Raw genomic sequence first — 26,690 nt, 5'->3', positions numbered from 1 at the left:
TTCCACCTGTCCTGTATGACCTGCCTGCCTTTACCTTGAGACATATTAAACCCCAGTAAAATGGGTACATTAACTCTTAGTACACACCCTTAGATTCTTTGTAGCTGATTCAGCATTGTCATCTGCCAAACACGATGACTTAAAATTGTTCACCACAACACAAGATAAATGGCAGAAAGTGGACCCGGAGCAGAAGAAAAATATTGCTGAACAACTTAAACTTTAATCAAATGTTGCTGAATAACTTTGACTCAAGAAAGTGGGGATTTATTGAGAGAGGGTATATGTATCAGAGATTGGTAAAATACTTATTACTATATTTTCTTACACAAACATTACTTAACATTTATATTACATGTTAATATAAAAATTAATTACATTAATTTACAATTAGTCCACTGATTTACTATATGATGATGATCTGTGTGTGCGTGTGATCAGAAACAGAAGAGTAGTATGATGGAACAGCACAGTGCAGGGAGTCATGAAATGGGGACTCCATACAGATGAAGTCCCCTGTTAAAGTCAGAGAGGTCAAAAGGAGTTTGCATAATAAAAAGTCTGCAATACAAAATTTTGCATGGCTTAATGACATTTATGTGACACGAACATTATCACACTGAAGAGTGTTAACAAAGAAGCACAGGAAAGAAGGGGACTATCTTTAGCATGTAATGAGTGTCTGTCACTGGAGAAGGTGCAAGAAAAGGGTAAGATGACTATCTGACAAGATTATTCACTTATTTATGCAGTCAGAAAAACAATTCTGATACAATTTTGATATATAAAATGTATCAGGCATTACGGTAGATGTTGGTGATACAAGACAAAGGAAACCCCCTGCCACAGAATTATAATTGCGTTGATAAAAGGTTATAGAGAGGTCTGAGAAGTGACTGGAAGCACCACACTAAGAAGTAATGGCAGGGGCTTCCCTGGTGGCGCAGTGGTTGAGAGCCCGCCTGCCGATGCAGGGGTCGCAGGTTCGTGCCCCGGTCCGGGAAGATCCCACATGCCGCGGAGCGGCTGGGCTCGTGAGCCATGGCCACTGAGCCTGCGCGTCCGGAGCTTGTGCTCCGCAATGGGAGAGGCCACAACAGTGAGAGGCCCACGTACCGCAAAAAAAAAAAAAAAAAAAAAAAAAAAAAAAAGAAGTAATGGCAGGGAGCACAGGATAGGACTGAGGTGGCCCTGAGGCTGCTAGCTATGAACCTGCCCATGGTGTGTGAAGATCTCTGAATACAGAAGCTTACAATGGAGTCCCTAAGTGCAGAGTTTCCCATTTGACCCTCAGTCCTAGGGGACTTCAGTGGGCAGGTTGGGAGAGTCCACTCGGGGCCCCTTACTGATTTAGACATCACAGTGGTCAAACAACCTAAGGTTTGAGTTTTATGAAATACAAAAAAGGAATTTTGAGACAGTGAAGCACGAAGTTTTAAAATAACTTTTGAAAAATTTTCCCAGAATCTTTCTGCCTTAATATGCTGACAGCATCAAAACTAGTATCACCTGGGTAATGACTGATGACAAATGTTGATTTTCCCCGGCCAGCCTAACCCGAGATAGAAAAGGAAATGAAAATCTTTGTAAACACATTCAGGAGTCCTGTTTAGGAAATTACTTGTTTCATTTATTAAGTATGTTGTGATATATCCACAGTAGGACAGCAGCTAACTCTAACAACACTTACTAGAAAACAAAACTAAAATGCATTTTTGACCCTGACAGCAAACACACAGAAAGTCAAGGAGATTATGACAGTAAGACAAAGTGATCAGGCTGACAGGAAACCAAAAGCAGGACTAAAGTGAAGAGTTCTGTGCAACTTTAAAATTCCTGTGTTGTTATGCATTGGGGACCATCTGGCCACACCATGTTTTTCCACCTTCTTCCAAAGTCCTCCTAAACTCTGCTTTTCATCCATCCAGTATTTAACGCATTATATCCAATATTTAATACAAACTCATAGTGTTTGGCTATTCTCATTTTACATAATGCTCAGTTTCCCACTAAAAAAATTATTGTGGGAATCCTTCTCTGTGCCTTACTTTGTTCATAGGTAAAATAAACAGTCAAGGAAGGGATTATCTCTATAGGCCAGTTCCACACTTCTAGAATAATGGAAGACTAAAATATTGAAAGGGAATAAGAAAATTAAATGAGTGTTTGCTAAAGGACTTCATAATCAATATCGTTTAAAGATATAAAAATTTACATAAGAATTACTTTCACCTGGTGATTTAATATTGTTACAAATGTGCATGTGAGTCAGGAGAAATACAGAAATGTGTTGTCTGCACCACCTTTTGTTGTTGTGTTGGAAGATAATGTGTTAAGCTCTTGATCTCACTAAAGTACAAAGACTCTTTGGAAATAAATCACATGGCTACTATCTTTTGGTCATGAGACTAAAATGAATGGATGGCAAAGTTGATCTCCCATCAAGTAGTTTTCTTGTTAAAGTGTGATCCTTAGAATTAGCATTGACATTTATCAAGGTCATAATTTTACGAATTAAATGCTTGAAAAGTTATACTGAGTCTGTATTCTCAAAGATGCACATTCAACAATTTTCAGGTCAAACTACTTAGTCTATTTGTCACCAACTGAGATCTAAACAGTTGACTAAGGAATCAAATGATTTGCCCAACTGAGTTCACTGAGATTTGTGAAACATCCAAATGTGATCGTTAGCTTAATAAGCAAATCCATTCCCTGCTCCTTGATTTACGAAATGGTAATTAAAGAGTAATAATGCTGCTTTGGACCAACTCCCTTTCTACAGCTATATAAGCCCTATACTATACTATCAGGTATTCGGTATATACTAAGTCAAAAATAAATTCCGATCAAGAACATATTTGAGTTATGGCCTACCATAGTACAAATGTTAACATGATTTTTCATTTGCTTGAATTACCTTAAGTACATAGCACAGTTTGAACATTGTGAAACCTGACCCGAGCTCTCTTAACCTGGAATTTCCATTTCTTTTAAATCCCACCCTTCCGTTTCCAGCATGTGGGGTTATTTGCCAAGCCAGCATATTTTCATTATAGCTATAAAGTTGTCTACCTATATTATAGAGGAAACTATTAATATTTCATTTTCCTGAATATATTTTGTGAGACTTAAGAGACCTGTGTAAACTCCCCTACGAATCTGACAAGCTGCTTTTAGCAAATAAAGCATGAAACAGTAAAGAACCACTACTAACAAACTGTACTTAAAAATTATCTGTAGTTAGGGTAAGTCCATGCACTGCATCATTTTAAGGAACTTGAAACATACTTGGTAATTTTGATTATGCCTGAAATGAGTTATTTATACAGGTTGCATAATCCATTTACTAGTCTATCTGATTTGCTGTTAGCGTGCTCTTTAATGTCATCTGTGTTTACAATGAAAGTGCTGCCATTGAAGTGCTTTGCTCGTGTTAATTGATAAAAGCTAAATACCTCCCATTACCCTAACTCTTTCTGAAAAATAACATACTGACATATCAAATTAATTTAACTTTAAATAATGTATTGCCTAAATATTAAATATATTGAAACATGGTTTAAGCTTGTAGTACTTTATTTGCTCCATTGCTAACAATAAATCTAATACACTAAGGTTAATATTATGAAAATAAGATATTATATGTCAAAAGCATTTAAACAAATGGTAAAGAGAAGATAGTTAGGACGCTCATCTGAATTATAATAAAATAGGAAAGATGTAACAGCTTTATGCTGATTTTCCCTCTCACCAAATAGCTGAGAGAAAAAAATATTATAATGAAAATGTTTTAATTTTTAAAATTGCCTAGAGTAAAATACGATGGTAGTAGTGATTTTTATTTTTTATAAAGAAAAGCCACAGAAAATGAATTTTTATTTCCAAACAAAAGCAAAGGGTTTCAAATAAAACAAAAAGTACATATGTGTATTTATAATAATTTCTATTAAATTTCAAATATATTACCTTAATACTAATAAAAAAGTTTTAGGTTGTTGAAATATATAATTTTTTATATATTAGATTACAAAGGTAAGGAAGTGACTACATTAATAAAAGATAGTCTGGACATTAAGTAAAAAACATTCTTAACCTGTCAAAATATGTATTTAATCCTCTTCACTATCCATAGACTGAACATACATCTCAAGCTTTTCTTTTTATGACTAAAATGACTAATACATTTTAAAAAGTTTCTTAATTTGTTGTCTTGCTCAGTATCCTACTAACCACTACAAACATAAAGAGAAAAAAGGAAGAAAGTATTGTGCACAGGAGACAAAGTTGGATGTAGTGGTCTCCATTAAAAGCCTACATTTGAATCTGAATGTTTGCACTAAAGGAAAAACAAATGGTCTTGCTTTGGCATCTCTCACAGAGCAGCCTTACATGGTTCTCATTTGCCTTGTTTCATCCTTCACTTGGACAGGAACCTTTTAACTGTTTTCTTTCATACTTTTTTTTCTCTTGCTTCCACCCCAGCGCGCACGCGTGTGCACACACTCTCTCTCTCTCTCTCTCTCTCTCACACACACACGCGCACACACACACACACACACACACACACACACACACACACTCTTTTTCATGTAGTCTCTTCAGTAAAAGCTACCATAGTTATCTCATGCAGACGTCTGCCCATGGATGATAGGAAATGCTGATTGAGAAAGGTTTTATCTACTTTTCATCCAAAATATGTGAGTCATTAAGGAAATTATAAAAAACAGCAACAATATACTCTGGTTTTATTCAGAACCTTTCCCTTGCCAATTATTAAAAGGATGATATTTTTAGCCAAAGAAAGCAAAATGCATCTGCAGCAGCTGGTTTCCAAGGAAACAGAATAATTTAAAACCATGTGGAACTCTGCTCTCTAATTTTCATCAATTCCCTTTCATTCTTGGAGGTAGATTTACTTGGAATTTATAATTTTCAAAAAATATAACTGCCTTAACTTATTTTCTTTAACACATTTCAGGAGAAGAATATCTGGTCTTACATATCACCTTAAATTCCAGTCTAAGGAATGGATTAATTTCTACCATCATTTTGTTTTGAAAACCAAGATCAGAAGAATCCATGAATAATTAGAAACATGGCACTATTTTAGTATCATAAGATTTTTGAAATCCAGAAATAGTTCAAAATAAATCATGCAAGAGTATTTGCTTGGGTCAATATGACACTTAAGTGTGTAAACATAACTATGTTCAGCACATTTAGGAAATTAAAGATAGTTATCCATTCATTTAGATAATCTTCACCCAACGTTCAGTAGTTTTTTCCCCCCTCTTTTTTCAATTTTGCAAGAACTGTTATGTTTTTGTCTGTTCTTCAAAGACAAAATCCATCTCATTTTTCAAACAAAAACAAAAAGCAAACACAAGACCAAAAAAATCCTTAGAAATTGTACATGTTCGTTCCTATTAGTTTGTGAATCATTCAAAAGGAGTATTTTTAAAATACATGAAAATGTATGAACAAGTCATTTACATCATTGAAAGACTTCTATTTTATTATTATCAACAAGTATTAATAGATGGTCAATGTGTTCAAGTCAGTAATAACCTTTTTAAAAATGAGCTCCATTTTAATGAGTTTCCCCATCCTTAATTGACCTATATTTATGAATTAAAATCACTATAATATTAAATGGACTTGGAGTAAAATTATTTTTCATGTCTTTACTGTGTGTCATTGAGTCTATACATTTACCCTTATTATTTACCCTCATAAATAAAAGACAATATTAAGAGAGAGAAGCAACTGGTAAAGTAAAACCTTAACTTTTGAGCTGTTAAAAAATATTGTCCTAGGGATATTACCAACAATATAAATACTGTGATGGAATTCTTATCTAGATATATTTGATTGATAAAGGAAACTACCAATGAAACTTGCCTAATAAGATGCTATTTTTTACAGCAGTGTTTAATCCTTCATAAACAGGTTTCTAAGCTTTGAAAATGGAAACGGCTCCATACATGTTGATAAATAAAGACAGTTGTTTAATTATCATATGAGCTTACAATTTACTAAACAAAATGATATAACTACTCAATAGCATGAGGTTTATCAAGAGTTAAAAGAAATGCATATAAATCATTCATGCTAAATTAGTGCTAAAAGAGTCTACAACCTGCAAAAATTATTTTCCTAAACCATTTCTTGTGTTGTAACTATTAAACACCATGTGAAATTTTATACTGTATATTCAGAGAAAGCTCCATTTTCTCAGGACCTGTGAATTTTACCGAGCTTTCCTCAACCTTCCTTTGATTTCCAATAACATACACTTGAATAAAAACAAACATTAAAAGACACATGATGACTCATCTTATCCATTAATTTTGCTTCTGTAACACTTGCTAGAAAGTTATCCAGGATAAGACATGCCTCTGGTGTTTTTATCAGCTAAGGATTTTGCAGGGAGAGAGAACAGCTCATTGCAAAGCTTCCTCAAGTAATGAGAGGGACACACTTTCAAGGAAATGTCTTATAGAATAATTTCTATATCATAAAATTGTCTCAGTAGGAATTGAGAAGCATTCTCTTTTGAAGAAATATAATTTTTTTCCTTCTCTTTTGCTCTTACCTGTAAATATGGTTTCTGTACTTCGGCTCCGTCAGAACAGACTGAAGAGTTCTCTCCTCCCTAGTCTACCCATCAGGCAGCAGCCAACCAATAACAAAAGCCAGATCCTGGCATTCTCTGGCTCACACTCCCTGTCTGCTTTCAGCCCTCGTTCCCTCCCACCCCCACTCTTTTAGGAGACAAATCCTTGCAGCTGGAGAGAGGCAGGGAGAGGAAAAACGGAACATGGAGAGGAAAGGAATAAAGAGATGAAAGATATTTCAAAGAATAGCTCCAAACCATGGAAAATATCTGCAGGTGAACTCGGCTGAAGTAAAAATGTCTTGCTTTGGCTTTAGGAAAGTAGGGTTAATCAATGCCTTACCCACCTGAAATCAAAGCAAAATAACATACAGCTTAGGTACATTGCCTATTTTTCAGTTCCCACTGATTTTTTTTCAGTGAAAAAAAGGTTTGAGACTGAACATCAAGATAACATTATGCACATTCAGGTTGCAAAAAGATAAAATTAAAATGAATCAAGATCCTTTATATTGATGTATAATACTATTTGCATTTCAACCTCCGTTGGGCACTGTTTTCATTTAAAACCACTTTCAGGGCCTAGTCAGTATGAAAAAGATATTTCATGCGGAGTATTAGAATATTTAAATATTTCAAAGTTATGTGGTTTGCATTTCTTCATATTTCTTAAATACTGGCATCCATTTCTCTATGTGAATAATGGAACTTGTTAAAGATTAAAAAGGAATCAGCCATTCGGTTGCCATGTCTCAAAAGTGACTAATTGAATTCCTATATTATTCTAATAACCTTGGGCAAAATCATTTCACTTCTGAACTAAGAGGCATAAAAAGGACAACTGAGGAAAATATCCTTAGACTTCTTTAAGGCAACAAAGCAAATTTGTCCACAGCTTAAAGGAAGTTGGTCTAGGGACTGATGAAGAATTTAAACCGTATACAGATTGAATTCTTACAAAATATAATACAGATCATGGCTCTTTATGATAAAAAGTGCTATTAATTGAGCTTTCACTAGGTGAGGGTCTGAAAAAGTTTCCGTGGGGGGGTATAAATTAAACAATGAATGTTTTCTCCACCATAGAGATATTTATAGGCTTGGCTATTCAATTTCTTAAATCAGTAATGTGTCCTCATGGAAATAAGACCAGAGGGAGAAAAAAAGAGAAGTGACAAGAAAGTATTCTTCAACTCCAAGAACAATTGGAATGAGGGCAAATCACTGGTAGTCCAGAAATAACTATGGAAAGTTTTTAGGGTTGTCAATCTTGTTAGGAAGGGAGTGGCTGTCAATTAAAATTGACTTTAGATAGAAGTGTACGGATTTTACTTTGTGTGCTCGGTTATTTGGGGTAGCTCTGCTGGAGATAAAGAGAAGGTTAAATTATCCCTGATTCCCATTTCAAGTCCTCTCCTGCGGAGGATGCTTTCAAAGCTTCTGTGGTTCTACTGCTAGGAATAGCTGGGGGAATCCCTAGGTTAGCATTTCTAAATGTGGGAGTCGGGGTCCATCTGCATCAGAAAGGAATTGGGACGATTTTGAGGAGTGGTAGTCCAGATGCATCCACAATTATGTAGTTCAGAAACAAGAAGCCCCATGCAAGGAGCCAGATCGTCAAAGATAAAAGACCTTCAAATATATTAATGTAAGCTGAAGGATCAGTGGAAATATTTCATATCTCTGGTCTCATAAACATATCAAGGGATTAAAAATATAAAAAAGCATTTTTTTCATTCCAACCTTCACTAAGGAAGTCATTAAAGGATTCCTAAATTGCCTTTTGAAATTGAGATTTAGAAGCATCAAGTCAAAAGGTAATAAAGAGTACGAAGACCACCATAGAGCTAACTGATCCACAGGAAAAAACAGATCAGCAAGACTTGTTGGCAATCACCCAAATGCTTATAAGAACTCAAGGGTAAAATGTGGTACAACTGGCCAAAGTATTTTACATGTTGCTATAAATTACCCTGGTGCCAGGAGACCATCAGTGTGGTCTCTACCCATCTGAGAACACCATGATAATCATTGGATGGTAAGAGATGCTCAAAAGTATTTAATAAAAAAACTTAGGGACCGATGCAACTAACTTCATTAGCTGCTTGTGGAATATTAACAATGTAATTCTAAAAGTATGAATTCACAAATATTTATTGAGTATTTTTTTCATGAAAAATACTGTCCTTGGTATTAAAATACAGTAAAGAAGACCAAGTTTCTGACTTTATGGAGCTCCTACGCTAATTGAGGCAAATTATATCTTTTATATATACATGTATGGTCTACACTGTAGAACTGGAGTGTTGAAGTAGGCAATGTGTAGAGACCCAAATTAAAGAGCAGATGTACTTCCTGCCCTTGAGATGTACCCTTGAGATGCATCGCAGCAGAATGCATGACAAAGAGGAGGATCATGGATTATAGCAATAACTGGAATGACTATGGGAACAAAGGTGACAACATATTTTTGTGAGAAAAAAATGTGCCTTGTGATCTCTTTGTTAGAGAGCTTTAAGAGTCTAAATTTTTACATGGGTAAGTGATAATTTAAAAAAATTATTTCCAAAACTATCACAAAATATAGAAGAGGACTGTGAAAAATGATGTATAAAAATAAATAATTTGCTTAGTGATAAGATGCTCTGGATAAAAATAAAGTTGATAACATGGTTTCCTCAGGAATTCATGCTGAAAACAACTGCAAATAGGGTTGTTAGTTTTACAACAATTAAGCGAAGTTAATAAAATGTTCTTAAGGAACAGTAAAATAACTTGTGTTCTGATTCCATCCACATTTCCTGGAGAGTTCCATAATAAAGAAAACTATGAAAACTTTACAGGTCAGCGTTAATGAACAATAAGGTAGTAGTAGGTGATTTTCATTAGGGGTACATATAAAGTTATAATTTAAGAACAAGTAATTTAAATTTAAAATATGATGATGTTTGAACATCAGCTGCAACTCAGGAGGAGATTGATATCATTTTGGTTCCTAAAGACATTAGTTCTTGTTGCCAAAAATGCCCACAAACCTACCTGTCTTCTAAAAGCATAATAAATGAGAAATTTTTAAAAGAAGTGTGCATTTATTTTATATAAAATTACAGTTTTTCTACACTTGAAATGCCACAGTAATTACTGGTTATCACATATCAAGAAAGATGTAAAATAAACAAAATATTTGGAGAAAGGCAAGTGATCATTGGAATTAATAGGTTTCAAAAGAGTTTGACCACAAGATTTGGTAACTTGAAACATGTAAGAAAAAAATGGAAAAAGGACATAATCCAAGCCTTTAAAATATTGATTGTGGATAACGTAAAGAGAACTTCATCACCAAATTGTAAGGCAGCTTGAGCACTTGAGAGGGAGATGATTTTGTGATCAATAAAAACAAGTAATTGTTTCCACTTCCTTTCCTCCCCAACATTCCACACTTTAATTACCCAACATGCATGGGAATTTCATGATTTAGACTGGATTGGTTTCCAAATAATTTAAGGTTTATTTTTAAGATTTGAAAAACTTGGAGGAAGTGTATTTTATTTAATATTTAAATATGCAGAGCACAGCACAGTGATTGGCAAATAATAAGTGTTCAATAAATGTGGTAAAGTATAAACCCATAGCAAGAGAGGAGTGGAGTTGGGAGAAAATGTTGAGAAGAAAGAAGAAAACAAAAAGGAATGAAAGAGAGAGAGCATGTGCAAATCATGATAAACTGATCTTGTCTTAGTGTTGGCTATCCTTTAGAATTTTATAGAATAAGCATTTCAAACTCTATGAGCAATGCCAACTTCTGGAACAAAGAGGTGAAATAAAGATTCCTAGAAATAAACAAGAAGTAACAACCTCATGAACCAGACCTGAAACCACTATCTCCTTTGGGATTCATCTTGCTAATGATTCTCTGTCCTGAATGTTCTGAGAAGAATAAAAGTAGAGGAAAGCAAAATAGTGCCAAACTCCTTAGTGGGAAACAATTTAGCAGGTGATAGTGAGAGAGAGCCCAACTAACATGGAAATATGCAATGCATCTCTAAGATCCCTGTTGATTTTTTGGTTAGGTATCAGAGCCAAGAAGTTGAAAGGATGCTTGCATTTACGGCTGGTGAAGACTACAGAGAAAGCCTTTACTAAAGTGTGAGTTGGCTTTCCCCCAAACATTACATTACCCTTGAATGGAAAATTGATCGGATGACATATGGTGATAACATCTGCCACCCATGGATAAAGCCGTAGTGCCATGTGGGTGGTAATGGAAGCTGTAATAGTGAGGGTGGAGAATTTAATGACAGTATGTAACACTGAGGAAAGTAACAGCAATCTGAAAGAAAGGAACAATTGCTGTAAATCTTAGTGAAGGGTACTACAGGACTATACATCCTATTCTTCTGTAGTCATCTCAGAGGGAATGATGGAAATGAAAGATGCTTTGTCATTTTATTCCCTCCAAGTTGATCTCAGCTGTAACACCCAGGGAGGCATTTCTCCCAGATAGTGTTTGGGTAGGCACTCTTTCCTTAACAGTACATAGATATTTATTACAAATCTGGCATGATCACAGGAAGATATTGTACCAAAGGATTACCAATTCAGGGTAATTAATATATTTAAAAGACAAAAATGAGGGCCAACACATTACCTCTAAAGGTTTCTTAAAAATATATTATTTAAATATGAATTTCTGGGAAGCAAAAGAAAACAAGTAGCAAAATAATAACACTTCATAAATGATATATGTTCATTTGTTTTGTCCTACTCATACAGGAAAAAAAGATGTAGTACTTACAGCTCCACATTGCTAACAGAAGAGTTTTATTTGCAAAAAAGCAAAAAGAACAAGAAAAATCTTGCCATGGTTATATGATAATGTGAGGTTTGGCCAAAGTTTCCCATGGAATTCAAATAGTTGAAATGGCAGCAGGTGCCTCAAGAGACTTGGCCAGTAAAACATTTTCAGGTGAATTTTCTGTTTCTCAAAATGGCCTTAAAAATCCTAATAGGGTTTTTTAAAGTGTTCTTGATTAGTTCAAAGGTAGTTCTATGTTTCCTTAAATTTTGAAGAATAACATTTGGTTTTCCTCTTTCCTAAAGTAATAGAATCCAGCAGCTGGTTCACAGAGCAGCTCTGACACTCAGCAGACCCTAAACTGACTCCTTAGGGCAATCCATGAGGGGAATGGAATGCCAGGGCCATTTTTTTTCACCCAGTTTAAACTTTTTTATTCATTTTAAACCAGTCCAGGTGAAATCACTGCATTTCCTTACCACTCACACACACAGAATTCTGAAGTGGATTTTCACCCTCCCAGTTTTTCTCCCTGTCTCCATTTGCAGGAACAAAAATGACATCAAGATTTTAAGTTCTTATCTCACCAAAGAGGATGCTGTAACGTTGAGACAGGAGGGAAGGCGGCAGGGCACAATTGTTAAGAGAATGACACAGCCGTTGAGAAAAAACAGGACGTGACAAAAACGGGTTAGAACCCACTAGGCTCAAGATGGCGGAAGATTTGACTTCCCTAGACCCAGACCCTCATTATGTGCTCATTGCAATATATTAGCATATGCTAAATGACACACCCACAAGCACCATGACAGTTCCAAGGCTGACCAAAAAAGGCCAAAAATTGGGTAGTGGCCCAATTCCTGGAAATCCCCACTCCTTCTCCAAACTAGTTAGAATATTCCTCCCACTCATTAGCATACGAAAATACCCAGCCCATAAAAATTAACCACCCCATATTTCCCACTCTTGCCTTCCGAAACAGACTGCGTTACGCCTATGGAATGTGTATCTATCTAAATAAACTCACTTTCACTTTACTACGGCTCGCTCTTTAATTCTTTCCTGAGCAAAGCCAGGAACCCTCACTTGGCAGCTCCTCCCAGGAACTCACCCGAGATCACAACCCTTTCTCCTGCAACAACGTGATTACTATTATTTTTGTTATTGTTATTATTATTTTCTGATAAAGATCAGTCTGCAGTTGTGAATTTGTTTGAAGCAAAGGATTAAAAATAAACGTAAGTTTATAAAAGGATAAAAATGAATAATATTTTATGATATATTTGTCACCTAAGTATTTGAAACAAATAGCATTCAGAGGCATATATAATTAGCTTTAAAATGTCTCAGCATCCTACCTTTGTTTTGTGAATTTCAGGAAAAATTCTTCTGGATTAAGGTACATACACTCCCTTCAAGAGGAATAACAGAAGTTAAAATGTTTAAAGGTCTCTCATATAAAAGAACTAGATATACCAGAGAAATCTTAGAGAAAACAGGAATAAAGGTAACTGTTGTCTCGTTGTGAAGATAAAAACACAACTTAGGGGGCTTCCCTGGTGGTGCAGTGGTTGGGAGTCCGCCTGCCTATTCAGGGGACACGGGTTCGTGCCTCGGTCTGGGAAGATCCCACAAGCCGCGGAGCGGCTGGGCCCGTGAGCCATGGCCGCTGAGCCTGCGCGTCTGGAGCCTGTGCTCCGCAATGGGAGAGGCCACAACAGTGAGAAGCCCGCGTACCGAAAAAAAAAAAAAAAAAAAAAAAAAAAAAAAAACCACACACACACACAACTTAGGGCTTCCCTGGTGGCGCAGTGGTTTAGGGTCCGCCTGTCATGTAGGGGACACGGGTCCGTGCCCCGGTCCGGGAAGATCCCACAAGCCGCGGAGCGGCTAGGCCCGTGAGCCATGGCCGCTGAGCCTGCGTGTCTGGAGCCCGTGCTTCGCAGCGGGAGAGGCCACAACAGTGAGAGGCCCGCGTACCGAAAAAAAAAACACACACACACACACACCTTAGGGCTTCCCTGGTGGCGCAGTGGTTTAGGGTCCGCCTGTCGATGTAGGGGACACGGGTCTCCGTGCCTCGGTCCGGGAAGATCCCACATGCCGCGGAGCGGCTGGGCCCGTGAGCCGTGACTGCTGAGCCTGCGCGTCCGGAGCCTGTGCTCCGCAGCGGGAGAGGCCGCAACAGTGAGAGGCCCGCGTACCGCAAAAAACAACAACAACAAAAAGCACACCTTAAAATCATGGCAACAGGGTATAAATAAGCAAAGTCCTAGGCCATTATCAGTCTCCTGACCCTCCCCACCTGACATGGATCCCAGACTAACCTCTTGGTCCTCTTTGCTTTTGCCATACTCATCTGGTTCAAACAACTATAAAAAGGGGTCTTTATCCTGCCTCTAACTTCTAGGCCTTTCCTTAAGGTAGGTTACCAAATGACTGTGCATGTTAAATATGGGCATTTTATGAGATCCTTAGTTGTAAATTCCTTCCTTTTCCCATTCCCTTCACTTCCACTAGGAGGGTCCTGATATAATAAATATGTCCATAGTTAGACAACACTCCTCATTTTTCTTTATTAATGTTTCTATCTGTGCACCTTCTTCCAACCAAAACAGGATCTTGGATTGGAAATTCTGAGAGTTCCTCTGGAAAACCTGATTAAAAACAATCTTTATTCTTCAGTCTGCCAAGGCACACATTTGATGAGCTTCCTAGATAATTGGGCCTGAGAAATAACTTTTTTGGCAAAGAGTAAATTGGTCTCAGGCCAATACTGGGCCTCTAGGAAAGGTTGCTTAAAAAGGAAATTCCAAGAGAGTTATAATGTCAGAGTGGCCTGTGACCAAATAGGCATGTTCCCCTTTTAAACGCCATTACTAGCATCGAAAAATATGTATTTTTCTACAGATGAAAACACTATTATGTCATGGTTTCCTCCTGTTTTAAGGCTCTGGGCTCAAATTATAGAAGGAGGAAAAAACTCCATTTTCATGAGATGTTGCCCAGTGTATTCCATCCTCTACTTTATTTTATTTTATTTTTTTTTTTGCTGTATGTGGGCCTCTCACTGTTGTGGCCTCTCCCGTTGCGGAGCACAGGCTCCGGACGCGCAGGCCCAGCGGCCATGGCTCACGGGCTTAGTTGCTCCGCGGCATGTGGGATCTTCCCGGACCAGGGCACGAACCCGTGTCTCCTGCATCGGCAGGCGGATTCTCAACCACTGCGCCACCAGGGAAGCCCTCCATCCTCTACTTTAAATTCTGATGTGTGAAACAAACATTCATACCCAGATAGCGCCCTAGTTACCACGCAGGTGCAGCTGCCAAACATAGCACAATTGCAACCAGTTTTGACACCAGCCATTTGTGCTTAAAGAAATGACTGATTTTTTTTCTTCCCTCACATGGTTTCCCACTCCTGTGGCAAGCAGGGGCTTTTACTGTAACACTCATTTGGGGTCAAACTACATCCATTTTTGGGAACCCACCAACACAAATGTTAATGATATGCAGATCTGGCCTTTCCTAAGATGGCATTGCATCAGCCAAACTTCATTTCCTGGGGACGTTGCTAAGACAATTCATAACTCTTGCCAAATTTCATTAATGTGCTGAGTAGACCTGACGTTATCATATGGGTGTTTGTCAAGAGCCAAAACTCTGTACATACATATTGATCATCTCCTTTTGGTGTGTTTTTCCTGACTACTAATTTCCATATAAATAGAAAGTTTGAGGAGTCTCAACAATGTGTATTCCTTTTCAACAATATCCATCACAATATTTTTATGTACTTTGTCACTTGAAAGTCAAATAACTCACCATTCCCAAGAAATAGCCTCATGATTTAAGGCAGACTCTGCTTCCTCTGCTGGTCTTGGGTCCTCAGTTGTTATAGGTCATAAAACCTACCTCTGTGAAAAACAGATTTCTTTTCAAAAGTTGGCAAACTGGACACTTCCACCTCCATGTGTCTCACATGCTGCATACCTGTCCTGGCTGATCACTTGCTGTGGCTTTTGTTTGTTTTCTGGAATTTCAAGTTTATCAATACTTTGTAATGATGGAATATTCTCTCATTTCCATGCATTCATACATTTTATTTCCTCTGCTCTCTTCCATTGAAAAACATGGCAAAATTCCACTAAGCCGTAGAGCCTCAGACCAAATATTGCCTGGTTTACAGCCTTTCCCATTTCTTTCAGGGAGACTTGGGCAATCTGTTTTCCCTCTGTCCTCATCTCCATTATAGAAATGCTCTTTTGTGTGGTAATGGTTTGTTTCATGCCTGATTCATGCAAGGTGGGCATATATGGTTGTCAAATATTTTTTGAATTTGACTCCCTGGGGAAAAAAAAAAAGACTTTTGTTAAAACAAGTATCCTACTTTTGCCCAGATTCCAACATAGAAAAAAAAAAAAAAAACACACACACACACACACAACAATAAAGTGCCTCCTTTTAAGAAAATCTGGGAAGTGAAATAACGTACACATTTTCTATGGATGGGCATCACTGTGTTTGTTATGGACTGAAAGTTTGTGTCTCCCCCAAATTCATATCTTGACATTTTAACCGTTTCATTCAGTAGATGGGGCCTTTGAAAGGTGATTAGGTCATGAGGGTGGAGCCCTTATGAATGGGATTATTTCCCTAATAAAAGAGGCCTCAGAGAGCTCTCTTGTTCCTTCCACCAGGAAGCAGGCTCTCAGCAGACACCGAATCTGCTTGTGCCTTGATCTTGGACTTCCTAGCCTCCAGAACTGTGAGAAATAATATTTTGTTGTTGTTTATAAGCCACCCAGTTTGTAGTATTCGGTTATACTAGTCTGAATGTACTAAGACAAAAGCTTATACTATAACATATATTAACCTTCAGGTAATATTTTTAAAATTATAGGCCAAAAATATTACTAATGCAAACACTGAACATTCCAGATGAATGAGGTTAGCCAAAAATTTTACAACCAACTAAATATGTAATGTAGATAAACTAAAAGTAATTAAAATTTAAAAGAAATAACTTCAAATAAAAATCTCAGGGCTTCCCTGGTGGCGCAGTGGTTGAGAGTCTGCCTGCCGATGCAGGGAACACGGGTTCGTGCCCAGGTCCGGGAAGATCCCACGTGCCGCGGAGCGGCTGGGCCCGTGAGCCATGGCCGCTTGGCCTGTGCGTCCGGAGCCTGTGCCCCGCGAAGGGAGAGGCCACAGCAGTGAGAGACCCGTGTACCACACACACACAAAAAAAAACAACAAAAACAAACAAACAAACAAAAAACCTCAGACAACTCGACATACTTATAACAAAATCTTCACAAAAACTGAAGAAGTTTCAAATATGTCTTTGTCTTTATCTGCAGTAGGATTGCAAAACTGCCAAGTGTTTTGAGGTAAATAGAACTTTTATAAACTTAAAATTACTGAGCAGATTCTCAAAGCACCCAGGAAAAGGACAAACATTCCTAACATTGCCTATGGTCCAGCACAATCTGGCCTCTAATACTTCACATATTTCATTAGATTTCATTCCAGCTCCTCCTGGCTAGAGGTGTCTCGGCCATTTTGGATTTCCTTTAATTTCCTCTGCTTCACAGTCTTGTCCTCTGTCTATGAATACTTTATTTAACTTCTAACGGCTTCTCCATTACACACACCGATTTAAAGCTTGCTAATACTTGAGAAAGAAGCTCAAATCTAACTTTGTCAGAGATGTTTTCTCTTACCCTGTCAGATTATATCTTGTTCCCCATGGTAGTTTTGTTCTAATGTCCCGTATTTGCACTTCTGAGTACCTATTACTATTTGTGTTTATATATTTGTATGATGATTTAGTTAGTATCTGTCTCCCTAATTAGACTGTAAGCTCCATGAGGTCAGGGGAGGTGTTTGATTTGCTCATCATTCAATCCCCAACATCTAGTACAATGTAATTAAATCACGGGCTCCAGATCCAGACCCTGATTCCAGTCCTGGCTCTATGATGTAAACCTCCCTAAGCTTTAGTTTCTTCTTTTGTATAATGGGTTTAATAATAACACCTTCTTTGTAGGTTTTTTTTGTGTATATTTAAAGAGACAATATTTACATTTATACATACATATATTTAGTACAGTGCATGTAACATTAGTAAATAAATGCTAGATATTTTTAAAATAAATATTTGCTGAAAGGATATGTAATAAAAATCGATATAGAGACTTCAGTACATATTAGTAGTGTGCCGATTTTAGTTTATGGATACTCAATTTAAGAAACTCTTGATAACTCAGTTCTGAGTTTGAAATCTGACCCTTGTGTGTATATAAAAGGGAAAACCCATGGAAGTTTCTATCATTTTCCCATCAGATGAAAGGAAACAGGTTAGCATGTAGCTTAGCCCTGGAAGCTTCTTAAAGGCAGAAACTAGGGAATTCTCTGGCAGTCTAGTGGTTAAGACTCTGCACTTCCACTCCAGGGGCACGGGTTCAATCCCTGGTCGGGAAATAAGATCCCACATGCCGCGCAGCCAAAAGAAAAAAAAAAAATTCTATTAAAAGCAGAAACTTTTATTCATCATCAGGTCTTCATTGTTTAGCACTGTGCCAGATGTGTAAAAAGGTGTTCCAAAATATAAATGAATAAATAACACTACTTCATATCAACTTACATGCGGGTCCAAGACCAAATGTATAGTTTTATTTCTATCAGTTTATCTCGATTTATAGGAAATGGGAGATTTGTTCAATGAGGGTAGGACGGTAAAAGGGGTTATTGTATCGACTACTTCAATAACTTAAAACAAATCCTCCTAAACTTTGAACTGATGAAACAGAGTCTAAATGCTTACATTCTTTTCAAAGTTCACAGAAAGGCAGAAACTAGTAAACCACATGAATCAGACACAATGGGCAGCAAACTGAATATAAGGTGGACATTGAATATAATACTGTATTCTGAAAACAGGTTTTCTTTTTCCAGAAGTGAGAATAAACACACCTAATAGGAAGAACTTAATAACAGAAGTGTACACTTAATCACACAAGCAGTATCTGGTGCATATTAAGCAGTCCATGAAGACCCATTGAGTAAAGGAACAGAATGTGTTTATTTTGACCTCTCTTTTAAAATGTTTAGGTCTTGATGTTACAGCAGTAGTGAACAGTAACACAGCTTGAGCAAGTACAGCCTTAAAGAGTAAAACAGCGTGAGCACAATTTGCACAGTACCCAAGATAAAAGCAGACACGTTTAGCACAGAAAGCGTAGTTGAAAGTCGCCACCTACTAACTTCTTCTGGAATCATTCAGACAAGCCCACTTAAGGAAAAAAGAAAGAAAAAGAAAGAAAAAAAACGTCTGGCATTAGAAGTGCAAGGCTTGCAAATAAAGATTAACCAATTCTCACCTAGCTGGGTTTTCTCCTTATTGTTTTTATAGGGCGGGAGACTGAGAAACAAAGAACTGAATTTTGTACGTATACAAAATCATGTACATGTACACACATACACCAAGCACACATATTTGTTTCTGTGCTAAGTCAAGATCAGTGGTGTTTTCTATTTAGTAATATGCCTGAGAAAGAAGCCATTTCTGATAAAGGTAATACAAGGATCTATACAGCATTCCTTGAACACAGTATCTTTTTGAGGAAACTTAAATAGTGTGTGTGAGGGAGTAGGGAGCGTGTATCCTAGTGAGAAGGGATAGAAGTTTTCTTGCTTTATTCCTTCACTTGCTGGGTAGGTGCAGACAAAGCTATGAGGCTTGACCAGGCTATCTAAACAGCTCTGTCAAAGAAAAGCAACCACTTTTCTATTACTACTTGACTATTATGGAAAGTGTATAGAGAATGAGCTATCGGAGCATCACGTCATTATTTTCTTTCAAAAGCCAAACAACGTATTCCACAAGCACGTGGTGGATATCAACAGAAACTGAAATCATATATTCATAACCCAACAGGATTTATTTCATTTTGGGCCTAATGACTTCATTAGTTTTCCAGTTAGGAAAGAATTAAGAGAGAGAGGGAATAAAATCAGAGGAAGACAAAAATTATAAGAATGTATAGTGCTTAGAATAAACAGATCAAAAGCATATTGATATTCCATTGTATATATGTACCACATCTTCTTTATCCATTCATCTGTCGATGGACACTTAGCCATGAAAAGAAACGAACCTAAGTTATTTGCAGTGAGGTAGATGGACCTAGAGACCGTCATACAGAATGAAGTAAGTCAGAAAGAGGAAAAACAAAACATGGAATCTAAAAAAAAAAAAAAAAAAATGGTTCTGACGAACCTAGGGACAGGACAGGAATAAAGACACAGATGTAGAGAATGGACTTGAGGACACGGGGAGTGGGAAGGGTAAACTGGGACGAAGTGAGAGAGTGGCGTGGACATATATACACTACCAAATGTAAAATAGATAGCTAGTGGGAAGCAGCCACCTAGCACAGGGAGATCAGCTCGGTGCTTTGTGACCACCTAGAGGAGTGGGATAGGGAGGGTGGGAGGGAGACGCAAGATGGGGGGGATATGGGGATATAGCTGATACACTTTGTTGTGCAGCAGAAACTAACACAACATCGTAAAGCAATTATACTCCAATAAAGATGTTTTAAAAAAAAGCGTATTGATAAAAGCCCTATGGAAATACTAGCAGGAAGCATGGTTTCCTCATAATTGTGCAGTTCAGTAAAATATGTTTAATCGTTTTACAGAGTTAAACATGTATTATTTACTCATTCATTCAACTGACGTGAAGAATCATGGATTATATTTCTGAAAAAGAGGAAGTTTCATTTATGAAACAGAAAATAAACTCCTGGTGCTTTTATGGACTAGGAACTTTAAAAGCATGATCTCATTTAATTCCAATGACACATCAAGGTAGATATCATGACCTCCAATTTACAGGTGGAAAAATGAGATCAGAGAAATTAAATAAATGGCATGAACTAACCCAGTAAGGAATAAGAACACAGAAACATCTGGTCTCAAGAATATATCACTAACATCTTTGAAAACCTTGAAATCGATAAAGTCTCTTGCCAGTAAATGACATACACACAATATTTTGTATACAATATGTGTCCGCTGATCACCCCCAGCTCCACACACAGTCAGATAAGAAACCTGTGCTATTTCAGGCTTCATAGGAGTGAATACTCACATCGAGTAAGTCACCATTTTTCTTCCTTAGAATTGAAAACTTAGTGGTAAATACAGATATTCATATCAAATACTTGGATAAAGGTGGCTTACTCTAAGATTTTTCTTTTGAAGTTTGAACAATTATTTCAAAGGAAAATATTTAAATGATTTAAGTAAGATTTGGTAATGTCATACCCATTAATATAAAACATGGGAAAAATACATTAAGGCTCACCTCTTTTTTCAACATATTAGGATCTCAAGCCTATAGTGTCAATGTTCGACTATATGGAACTTAATAAATAATAGAATACTATTATGCCATTTAAGTGATTATATATTCACAGTGACAAATGTATTTATTGACATGAAAAGAATTCATAATGTGTACTTTATGAGTCAACTCTTTAGTTCCTGTATATGTGTGTGTATAAGAAGAATTTTAGAAGGATGTATCAAAATGTTTGTAATTTTATTTTTGAAGGCAAGGTCATGTCATGTAGGTTTTTTCCCTTTTCCTTTTGCTTATTTGCATTTTATAATTTCTATATAGTAAATATACACTATATACAATTACATAATAAGTTAGCATAGTACATCATCACTCAAATGTCAAAACTTCACGGATATTAAAAATCACTTGGTTAAAGCCAGAAGTTCCTTTTATGACTTGGAATCATTTCAACACACAGATACGCCATTAGGTTGGAGGAGAGATAAGATTTTTTTGCCAGGAAACTGAAGGCACCTTTCCTGCTACTGTGCTCTGCTAAAAAAATAACCTTAATCCTGACTCAAGAGTGGGGTGACATCTAGTGAAATGTTTCTGCAGACAATTGCCTGGTTATCTCCTCTATGGCTCCCTCTCCTGCCTCTTTTCTTTCAGTACACAGTCCTCAATAACTGGTCTTTTACAAAGCATGCATGTTTCCTTAATATAGAGAAGGAAATATTTGAGTCATGCATATGCATATAAGAGATTCCTCATTTTGTGGACCTTGTCAAGAGAGAGCTGTTTGTTCAGTTTGCCATGTAAATAACACACACTCTTTTCTGTGGAAAACAATGGTAGAGTTTCAGACTTTGGATCATGATTCATCTAGCTTCTCATCTGTTAGTAGTTAATAAGATGACTCCATATTTGCTAAGGCTTAGGACAGGCAGGAAGTCAGCGTCTACAGTCAATCAGCAGGTCACAGACCAACTCTCCCACCACCAACAAGCTTGAGTTTTGGAGAACAGACAACTGTCCCCGTGGAGTGCCCACAGAGGCAAAACCAAGTACCTTACTCCTTGGGTTCAAGACTGATAAATTAGTGATCAGTACTGAAGTTCAAGACTGGACTAGGAGGACCTGCAACTGAATGCTAAGCTATAGATTAGTGAGATGGAAACTGTTGTCTAAAGTCACGATTGGTCCTAAAGAACAGGGTAGGTAGTGGCCAAGTGAGAAAAATATTGCAGGCAGAGCTTGGCATTATATGAAATAGTCCTCTGTAATGCTCTTACATAATTGTCCAGTCCCTTTACACCTTAATTTTAAAATTATCAGGATCCGATTTAAAGGCTTTCCATGGGATAAATTATTGATATAAGTTTGAGATCATGACTCTTCTGGGTTTTAGAAAAACTTAAACAACCTTGGCCAACCATAAGGTGAGATTTGAGCACTAGATATCGTGTGGCATCATTCTTGTACTAAAAAAAAATGAGATCCACTAAAGTACAAAATTCAGAGGGTAGAATGGGGCTGGGAAGTGGTAAAAGAGCAAAGGGTTGGAGTCACATGACAAAGCTTGCTCATCGTCCTTAAGAAGCGTTATCATATGTTATCAATATTTGCCCTAAAACATGAGGTTGGCTGAAGATCCTATAACACTGAAGATTCAGATTCTAGTCAATAAATATCAAAAGAGTAAAATAAACAGCTTGCACACTTGCATAAAAATAGACAGTAAACCATCATACTCAAAAATCTGGAAATTAAATAAAATAGCCTTAAAGCAAACTGAAGGTACCAGTGTGTACCCATTAAACTAGCAAAAGCAATAAAGATCCATTGGTGACAGGTTAGGGTAAAAAAGGTACACATATATTTTAAGTGACATTGTAAATTGGTTCAGATTTCTGCAGAGCCATTTGTGACAAAAGCTATGCAATGCTTTCTTTCCTTTGACCTAGTAATTGCCCTTTGGGGAATATACTCCCAGAAAATAATCTAAAAGCAAACAAGTAATTTTTTCCAAGTTGTTCATACAAAGCTGTTTATGAAAAGGAAACTTTGAAAATAACTCAAATGTCCTACAGTAAGCAATAGTCCAAGGCCCAATCTGGTAAATTCTGTGTGTGTGTGTGTGTGTGTGTGTGTGTGTGTGTGTGTGTGTTTACATTGGTACATGAGTGTATGGGCAACTGCTAACAAACCATAGAACCCTAGGTCTGCAGAACACAGTTTCGGAAATACCAATTTAAAGTTTTGTGTTCACTAGATATATCCTTTTGATGTTAAGTATTAAAACGTAAAAATATTAAAATTTATAAAAGTTGGTTATCTCTACTGTGTAAATCTCTATCTGTAGGCTCTCAGAGGATTAACTGTAAATTAGGGAATTACTCAGAGCTTAAACGGAAATAAATGTATGTATCCATATTTTCTCTCTTCCTTAAAGTGGTAAGTGGCAACTCTAAATATTGGCACAGAAAATTACTAAGGAATCCTTTAACAGAAGCAAGTTTGTGGCAAGTTGTCCTAGTTAACCTGTAGATAAGAATAATAAGAATTTCGATGTTCTGAAGGTCCAAATATTAACTGTCAGAGTGGACAATTAAGAAGAAGTTGAGGGTGAGGATTCTGAGTCCGTAAGATGGCATGTACCGGAAACAACACTGACCCAGCACCTTGGGAGATGATTATGTTGATGAACTTAAATAAACTAACACTAAGAGCTGTAACCCTCTGAGGTCAAGTCTAGTCAGGAATGAACTTCTCACCACTGAGTGTGATTCAGGGGATTGATGTTTTTCCCAAACCCATCACTTTAAGGCCTGTGCCAGTGGCCATACTAGAGCATTCAGCCTCCCTCTCTGCCCCTGACCTTGTGTTTAAGAATTGCTTTGACAACCAGCCAGCTCTTAAACTAAACCATCACAGACATCACAGATAGATGGCTGGCTGGGATATTTGGTTAAATCCATAATCTCCATTAGCCTTTCATGGCTCTATAACTTCTTGTATTGCAAATAAACATATGTTCTAGGTAAAACAAGTGATTTGTTTTGCAAATGTAACTTTAAGTCAGGTTTCAAAGGACTATTCTCCTCCCTGCCAGCCAGAGTTCAGCCTCCTATGCAGAATTCTGGTACTCTCTGGAGTGCTTTTACATTTTCTATTAGGTGGACTCTACTACAACCTTGTCCCTGAGCATGTCCAGCAAGTGGTGCTTCGTTCTGTCAATGTCCTAATCTCCTCTACTGCTTTGAGTCCCCAGAGAACTAAAAGGACTTTAGTCCTATTGACACAAGGCACTTTATCTGGAAACTGCTGTGCTGGCCAAGGAAATAGACACTGATAGGGAATCATGAACTCGATCAGCTTTGGCACTTAAGATGCAATTAACTAAGGCTCTCGGTTCCCTCTTCAGTAGTCAGCACATCACTATGGGACTGAGACGGATTTGTCCCTCCTCTTTAGTTACTGATGCTGGACATCCTGGGATGCATGACAAGGACTGATATGAGCACTTACAGGAGAATTTACCTACTTCTGGACCCTTTGTTATTTCCACCATGTATCAGTACCACTGGAGCTGCACTGGGATAAGATATCTGTATGCCCACCTCCCAGATCAATTCCATCAGAATTCTTTGTTGGGCACTGTTTTTTTGTTTTGTTTTTTTTTAAGTTTCCTGGATGATCTGGGCTGAGGAACACTGATATAGAGTCTTTTTATTAAACATTTGAAGTGTGCTTTGTGATGTATTTCGTGATTTAGGCCTTTCTTAATCTTTGCAGCCATACTCTCATGTTCAGATTTTAGCCATTTCTGGTCTGGTTGATCCTGTTTCCAATCTTGTGTAGTTTGTGAGACAAGGAGCAATGCATGATAGGCCATTTTAATATAAAATCTCTTCGATGGATGAAATTTTATCTAAGGATATAGAAACCTTACTTTTTATGAGGAAGGTCTGGTTGATTTTACCAATGATCTATTGGAATTTTCTTGAGACTTTAGGGAAAAAATCACTTTAAATGCAGAAAACAATATGCAATGTAATAATATAAATGCAGGGAGAGAGATTGTTCTTGCAATTTCGGTAGATAATTTTCTCTTCCTCTAAATTACAAATCCTAAATCCTAAAGCATTCATCAAAATAATAATCTAATAGAAGTAATATAAAATATATCAGTTTCCTTGCATTAGCGAAACTTTAACTGTAATTCAGAGACTGCTATGTTATTCTACACAAAAGAACTTGGAGTTATTTAAAAAATGCAGTGAAGGGCTTCCCTGGTGGCGCAGTGGTTGAGAATCCGCCTGCCGATGCAGGAGACACGGGTTCATGCACTGGTCCGGGAAGATCCCACATGCCGCGGAGCAACTAAGCCCGTGAGCTATGGCCACTAGGCCTGCGTGTCCGGAGCCTGTGCTCCGCAACGGGAGAGGCCACAACAGTGAGAGGCCCGCATACCGCAAAAAAAAAAAAAAAAAAAAAAAAATGCAGTGAACACAAATTAAGCATTATTACTCTACCTTGCCTCTCAGATGTTGGGCCATATCACCTACTCAAAGAAAGCCTTGTTGCCACTTTCTAATCCACAAAACAAATGCCTTCTTGCTTCCATGATCAAAGATATAAAACAGTTTTCGGACACTCCATCCCCACAAAGTACCTGCTTGCAAACTTCCTTCCTGACTTGTTTAGAAAATATCTCTATCAAGTCACCAACACTTATGGTTGAGGAGCTGAAGTTTCTGTCTAAGATCCAGGATGGTCTTAAGGCAAGTTTCCATATTAATCTGAACTTTAGTTTCCTCAGCTATGAAACGAAAGTTTGGTCTAACCACATTTTGCGACCTGGTAGCTCATGAACTAATTTTGGCCTGAGGATATGTTTTATTGGACAAAAAGTACTTTTTTGTGTGTGCATCAGTTGCGAGCATTTAAAAGAGAGGATGTTACTGGACAGCTACATGTAAAAAAAAGAAACTAGAAAATTTTCTCACACCATATACAAATATAAACTCAAAATGGACTAAAGACTTAAATGTAAGACCTGAAACCATAAAATTCCAATAAGAAAACATAGGCAGTATAGTCTTTGACATCAGTCTTAGCAATATTTATTTGGATCTGTCTCATCAGCAAAGGCAAGAAAAGCAAAAATAAACAAATGGGACCTAATTAAACTTCAAAGCTTTTTCACAGTGAAGGAAACCATCAATAAAATCGAAAGGGAATTTCCTCCATTTCTACTGAATGGAAGAAGATATTTACAAATGATATGTTTGATAAGGGGTTAATATCCAAAACATATAAAGAACTCATACAAACCAATATCAAATAAACCACCCAATTAATAAATAGCAGAGGACCTGAATAAGTATTTTTCCAAAGAAGACACACAGATGGCCAACAGGCACATGAAAAGATGCTCAACATCACTAATCATCAGGGAAATGCAAATGAAAACCACAGTGAAATATTACCTTCCACCTGTCAGAATGGTTATTGTCAAAAGAACAAGAAATAACAAGTCTTGGTGAGGTTATGGAAAAAAGGGAACCAATGTATATTGGTACAGCCACTATGGAAAACAGTATGAAGTTTCCTCAAAAAACTAAAAATGGAACTAACCTTACAATTTAGCAATTCCACTCCTGGATATTTATCCAAAAAGTGAAAACAGTAATTTGAAAAGATATATGTACTTCTATGTTCATAGCAGCATTATTTATAATAGCCAAACTATGGAAGCAACCTAGGTGTCCATCAATAAATAAATGGATAAAGAAGATGTGGTGTATATGTACATATGTAAAATAGAATATTACTTTGTCATAAAAAAGAATGAAATCTTGCCATTTGTGACAACATGGGTGGACTGGAGGGTATTATGCTTAGTGAAATAAGTCA

The 26,690-nt window shown here is 37.1% G+C and overlaps 1 protein-coding gene across 2 annotated transcripts in view; it reads right to left on the bottom strand.

Moving 5' to 3' along the window:
- The window catches only part of CSRNP3 (cysteine and serine rich nuclear protein 3), a 188,825-nt gene extending 182,144 nt beyond the window's left edge, over positions 1 to 6,681 (bottom strand). The window contains exon 1 of one of the 2 annotated variants that reach the window (XM_067026223.1): positions 6,599 to 6,681. The gene's annotated coding sequence lies outside the window, so the exon portion shown is untranslated. The remainder of the gene's footprint in view (positions 1 to 6,598) is intronic. The other variant, XM_067026224.1, reaches the window with a different exon arrangement.
- Positions 6,682 to 26,690: the final 20,009 nt, after the last annotated feature.

Source organism: Kogia breviceps, chromosome 2 (assembly GCF_026419965.1).
Source record: "Kogia breviceps isolate mKogBre1 chromosome 2, mKogBre1 haplotype 1, whole genome shotgun sequence".
In the NCBI taxonomy this organism is placed as follows: domain Eukaryota; kingdom Metazoa; phylum Chordata; class Mammalia; order Artiodactyla; family Physeteridae; genus Kogia; species Kogia breviceps.
This window is presented reverse-complemented; position numbering and strand designations above follow the sequence as displayed.